The following is a 6,441-nucleotide window of genomic DNA, read 5'->3' on the forward strand; positions in this document are numbered from 1 at the left end:
TATATTAATATCTATATATATAAATAATATATATATATATTTTATATATATATATATAATATATAAATATATTATATATAATATTATATATAAAATTTTTTTTTTTTTTTTTAATATATATAATTTTTTTATATAAAATTTAATATATATATAATATATATATATATATAATTTATTAATAATAAAATTTAAAAAATTATATAATATATTATAATATATATATATTAAATATATATATATATATAATATTATATATATATATATATATATATATATATAATATTATATAAAAATATATATATATAATATATATATATATATAATATATATATATATAAATAATTAATAAAATATTTTTAAATATATATATATTTTAATTTTTTTATAAAATATATTTTTATAAAATTTAAAATTTAAAAATATATAAAATAAACAAATTTTATATAAATATATAAAAAAAATTTTAATATATATATTTTTGGCAATATATATATAATTTTAAATAATATAAAAATTATATATAATATATATTTATATAATATATATATTTTAAAATATAATAATATAAAACTAAAATTTTATTTATATAATAAAATTTTATAATTTTATAAATTAAAAATTTATATAATTTTTATAAAAATAAAAAAATATGTTTTTTAATAAAAATTAATTAAAAAAATTAATTTTAATTAAATTTAATTATAAATAAATTAATATAGTAAATATAATAAATATATAATTTTATGATATATAATTTTTAAATATAATAAATATATATTGTATTGATAATATTTTTAAAATATATAAAATATATATAATATATATATTTTAAATTATATATAATATAAAATTTTAATTTTAAAAATATTATATTTTTATATAATATATATATATATAAAAGATAAGGATATTTTTTAATGCCAAAACCAGAAATGAAAACTTTAGAATCGGTCTGGGTACAACCCGAGGACCCTCACGTTTTGGGCAGAGAGCTTTCCCTTTAAATTTTTCATTTTTCATTTTGTACCAGGTTTTTTTGGGGGGTTTGTTACTCTTTGCACAAATATGAATTACTGTAAGCAGAAAAAACCCCTCAGAATTTTGGGGGGTATTTTTAATCAAAAATAATTAGAAAAGGGGGGATGTCAGGGCCCCGGCATTTTCGGGAAAAAATTCCCTTTCACTTTCATTAATCATGTTTTTTTTTCCTGAAAAGTTTTTCCCACTTGATTTTGTTAACGCTGCACAGAGATTGAAAAAAAAATCGGCAAAACTTTTAAAAGGTTTTTTTGAACCTGAAATAAATTGAAGGGATTTTAGGCAATGTGGGCATTTTTCCCAGGGTTGGCCCACTCCTCTTTTTTTTTTTTTTATGTCAGGTTTTATTAAAAATGAACGTGTCCATGACTGCATTAGTATAATGAATAATTAAACCGTATATACGCTATTTTGAGTAATATAAAAATATTTTATCAATTTGTTTGTTGATATTTTTATATGTGGCAGAACGCCACTTCTGAGACATTTTTAAATTTTAGTCTCAGAATCGTTTCAAAATTGTCTGAGATCTTTCGTGGATGCCGCTCCTGGGTCTTGAAATTATTCCTAGGAACTTTCTCTCCAAAGTAATGGCTGAGTTTTCGGTGAGCCAGAATAGCGGATTTCTTCGAATGTGTTAATTTCAGGAAGTTTTTTTCCTCCTTTCAAAACAAAGCTTTCTCGCTGACATAAACCTGACCTCTCCTATGGCTGTATTCCAGGATAACAAGCTGCGAGGTAAACGACAACCTCTTTGATTTAATAGAAAAATCAAAGATGAATATATATATATATATATATATATATATATATATATATATAATATATATATATATATATATATATATATATTTATAATGAAAATATTAGATTCATTATCCAGCATTTGTTCGCAAAAAATCATTGGACGTAGTATTGGTAACACTAGCAACTCTGCCAGGTGTTCTTCCTAGCTTTTAGCGTCATACAAATATACATGTGTTTTTTGAACTCCTGGGAAATGTTCATAAAGATTGTTATCTTCTTTTTCGTATATTTTGTTAAAGATGTGCGCACTTCAGCAAATTGCATTAGTTAATATTATATCCGACAGGGTATTCTTATATTGGTAATACTTGTGTATGACGTCATGGCAGAAGGTTGCCAAGTGTCATTTTCGCGACTCGAATGCCCGTTTTTTTTTTTATTTTGGGATAACTTGTCTTGTAACGAGACCGAAAAGCGGTCGCGTGCAGACTTAGATATGTCTCGCGGAATGCAGGGATCTTGGGCAGCGGCGAAAGGTGTAGCAGACTCCGTGAACAGTAGCAGCGGTTTATTGTGGAGAGAACGGTACAGCTGACTGACAGAGGCTCTGTCAGGCCAGGAGGTTAAGGGCTGTCTCCTTGTCGCTCGCAGGAGAACTCTTTTATACAGGTGTACATGGAAAATTACCAAGGGGTTGCAGAAGAGCGAGAATATGTTCGTGTAAACAGAGCGATGTCACAAGGCCTGTGGATGTTGCACCCTTTGTTGTGTCTGTTAGTGAGTGGTGTGTATGAAATAATAATTACTGTAATGAGATATGTGTATTAAGTAATAGTAAAGTAATATGTATGGTGTGTGCTGGTGGTGTAGGCCTTACATCGCAGTAAATTTACGTCGACGCCGTTTATATCATAAGAGAACGGTTTTGATTACATAAATACATAGTTTTCAGGAAGTGAATGAAGAAAGAGAATGAAGTTAGATATAATGTGAAGTGTTGCTGCCGCATACGTGTATCAAAGACTTGTTGGTGAAGTTGTCTTATTTTAATACTTGCCTAACACGCTTTGCTAGTTTCATGTGTGGGTACAGCAAATCTTGAAATACAGCTTTCATTCCACACCATATTTTTCCGTGTGTGTGCGCGTGCTGTTGGGTCTTTTGCCAAGGGGAATGTTAGTAATAATCTCTCTCTCTCCTCTTCCTCTTCTCTCATCCCTCTTTCCTTCCTCTCTCTCTTCTTCTCTCTCTCCTCTCTCTCTTTCTCTCTCTCTCTCTCTCTCTCTCTCTCTCTCTCTCTCTCTCTCTCTCTCTCTCTCTCTCTGTCTCTTTTTCTCTCTCTCTTACTGTCTCTCTCTCTCCTCCCTCCTCTCCCTCCCACCCACCCTCCCTCCCTCCCTGCCTCCCTTCCTCCCTCCTTCCCCCTCCCTCCTCCCTCCCCCCCCTCTCTCTCTCCCCTCTCTCTCTCTCTCTCTCTCTCTCTCTCTCTCTCTCTCTCTCTCTCTCTCTCTCTCTCTCTCTCTCTCCCCCGCCCTCTCTCTCCCCCCCCCCCCTTCCCCATCTCTCTCTCCCTCCCTCCCTCCCTCCTTCCTTCCCTCTCCCTCCCTCCCTCCCTCTCTATCTCTTTTTCTCTCTATTTTACACTCTCTTTCTCTCTATTTCACACTTTTCTATTTTTCTCTCGTTATACTTCTCTTTTTTTTCTCTCATTTCTCTTTCTTTATCTCTCATACTCTCTCTCATCCTCCGTCCCTTCCTCTCTCCCTTCCCCTTCCTCTGTCCCTCCCCCTCTCTCTTCTCTCCTGTCCTCTCCTCTCCTCTCTTTTTTCACCCTTTTCTTCTCTCTCTTCTCTTCTCATCTCTCATCTTTTTCTCTTTTCTCTCACTTCACCTTTTTTCTTTCTCTCATCTCTTACCATCTCGTCTCCTTTCCTGTCTCCTCTCTCATTCACTTTCCCTCCCTTTCTCTTTTTCTCTTTCCCTCTCCCTTTCCCTCCCTTTCTCTTTTTCTCTTTCCCTCTCCCTTTCCTTCCCTTTCTCTTTTTCTCTTTTCCTCTCCCTTTCCCTCTCTCTCTCCAACCCTCTCTATCTTTATTGAGTGAGAGGATCGATTTGTTGGTTAAATTAATTGGAACGTGTGTGACTTATTACGTGTTTTTTTTCAGAGTAATGCTAGGCTTGTAAATGTAAATTGATCATTGTTATTGTCATCATTTTTGTTAGTATTAGTTTTGTTATTGATAAGTTTTAAGTTTTAGATTTTTATGTTTAATGGAAATTAAAATGTATGTTATGTCACGTGTTAAGATTATTTTTTTCTCTCCACAGAAAACGGGGTGTGGCTGCTTCTTCATGACGTCATTTGGAATTTTTTTTTGGCTCGAGACGAACTGTGTTTGTATGGTAGAAAACTAAAGAGGAAAAGAGTTTTGTCAGAAAAGGAATGATCGCAGATCTTTAGAAAAAAAGAAGAAGATATATGCAAAGTGTGTAACAGAAAGAGAAAACGGAAGTGGGGAAAAGATTAACACCAGACTGGCCGTAGGGTGAATCTGCCTACCACGTCTGGCTCTTGAGTTGGCAACACTCGTGCACTCGTCTGCAGGTGGATGCAACTTGGGACGAAGTGGATGGAAATTCAAGCCATTCTTCCCACTATAAATAATTACATAAGGAACCGAAATAATCTGGAAAAGAAAAAAAAAATCAAATATCGTTCTCTCAAATTTTTGAAATACCCGGAATTTCTTAAAATAGTTAAAAAAAAAAGGTGGACAGGGGAAGAAATAATCACGTGATGTAACCTGACTGCTTGCCTTGAGAGAGAGAGAGAGAGGGGGGGGGGGATCTTCCGACACGGGCAAGAATGTCGCAACAGACCGCGCCAAATTCCTTGCAACCATCTGCGCTGAATGGCTGTTCCCTTGGGTGGTGTTAGTTGGTGTTTTTCAAGTACTTAGGCCCGGTGCTAAACACGATAAACAGGGTTGAATATTAAAGTATAGTAGGAATGAGTGAGATTGTGAGTAATCAAACCAGCAAATGCAGTTTAGTTTGTTACAAATCTTGCATTGTTGTTCTTGTTTAATCTTCAACACAGTCGGTTCTGTGTTCCTTTCTTTGTGATATGTAATTGGTGTAGATGTTTTTATTATTATTATTTTCACAATGAATCTATATTGATTTTTTCCTTCTATCTCTCCTGTCTGGAATTGGCTGCATTGTAGCAGACCAGGTATTCTTTAAATGTACATTCTCGTTGTGTTCGTTGTGTATGTATAACGAAAAGTATTTGTTATTTTTCCTTGATTATTTGTTATTTTTCCTTTTTTACTCAGTCTCTCTTCTTTTCTCGTTTCTTTTCATCATTGTCACCACATTTTTTTCATTGTACCTTCCCGTTTTCTACCACATAATTTGCATGTGTCATGCAGTCATTCGTTAAACGATTGTGATAATTGGTCGTAAGGATAGTAAAAACAATTCCCAGTTTTGTGTTTTTTTCTACTTAAAAGGCAAAAAAAGAAAAAATGTTCCGTTGTATGGAGCAAAGCGTGAGGAAAGAACATTTAAACTATTTATTTTTTGTAATGGATTGTTTATATATATTTTTTATTCAAGGCATGTCCGAGTATGCAGTTTTTTTTTCTTCGTAGGGAATGTGAGGCTTAATTTGTATGGATGATATTATAGAGACATTGCATATATATATATATATATATATATATATATATATATATATATATATATATATATATATATATATATATATATATACACAAATATATGCAATATGTCTCTAAGTTACAGTTCAAGTTACATGAAAAATAGTTTTATGACTCGATACAAAGTTGACCGCCTTACTAATATGTTGATTTTCTGTTGTGCTCATTCATTGAAACTGTCTCATTATTCCTCAAATCATCATCTTCAACATTAAACTAATCCTGTGTAATAAGTTTACTGTGATTCACTTCTACGCTGTGAGAATGTTTATACCGCTGTAATAACACCCATTAGTGTTAATAGGATTTGCTTCCCAATGTTCTTTTCCTTCAGTCCAAAAAAGGGGAAAACCCAGATCCTAATGTATTTTGTTATACAGTATGTAATATCATGTAAACAATGATGTATTGTGGAATAAGAAAATGATCATTTAAATAAAAAGTGAAAACAAATCCCAAGTGACCTTTGCAAGTGCAGAAATGTCTGTGCCAATTTTTTGACACGGAAATGGTTTAATTTTTTTAGACAGTTGTATGAAAAACATAGAGGAATAGAAATGTTTTAGAGACGTATTTCAGGATACGTCGATTATCTAAGTATCATAATTAGTATTTTAAGTTTGTTAATAAATTCTCTTGGTAAATGGTTGTCTTCTTTACCTTTGCCGTACGAGTTGGGAAAGACAATATTAGGGAACTAAATACTTATAGTATATTATCATATATATTATTATATTATACACTATAATAGCAATAAACCATTTACTTCATTGACTAATAAATTTACCTTTGCTTTCCTTGTTCCATGGGACATCGCATCTCGACAGTCTCTCTCTCTCTCTCTCTCTCTCTCTCTCTCTCTCTCTCTCTCTCTCTCTCTCTCTCTCTCTCTCTCTCTCTCTCTCTCTCTCTCTCTCTCTGTTACTATTTT

At 32.2% G+C, this 6,441-nt stretch overlaps 1 protein-coding gene across 1 annotated transcript in view; it reads left to right on the top strand.

The window, feature by feature from the left end:
* LOC119577953 overlaps nt 1–4,911 on the top strand; it is a gene marked incomplete in the record, with an annotated part of 16,937 nt that extends 12,026 nt beyond the window's left edge. Inside the window, 1 exon segment of the mRNA XM_037925647.1 lies at nt 4,114–4,911.
* Nucleotides 4,912–6,441: the final 1,530 nt, after the last annotated feature.

Source organism: Penaeus monodon, chromosome 10 (genome assembly GCF_015228065.2).
Source record: "Penaeus monodon isolate SGIC_2016 chromosome 10, NSTDA_Pmon_1, whole genome shotgun sequence".
NCBI lineage: Eukaryota > Metazoa > Arthropoda > Malacostraca > Decapoda > Penaeidae > Penaeus > Penaeus monodon.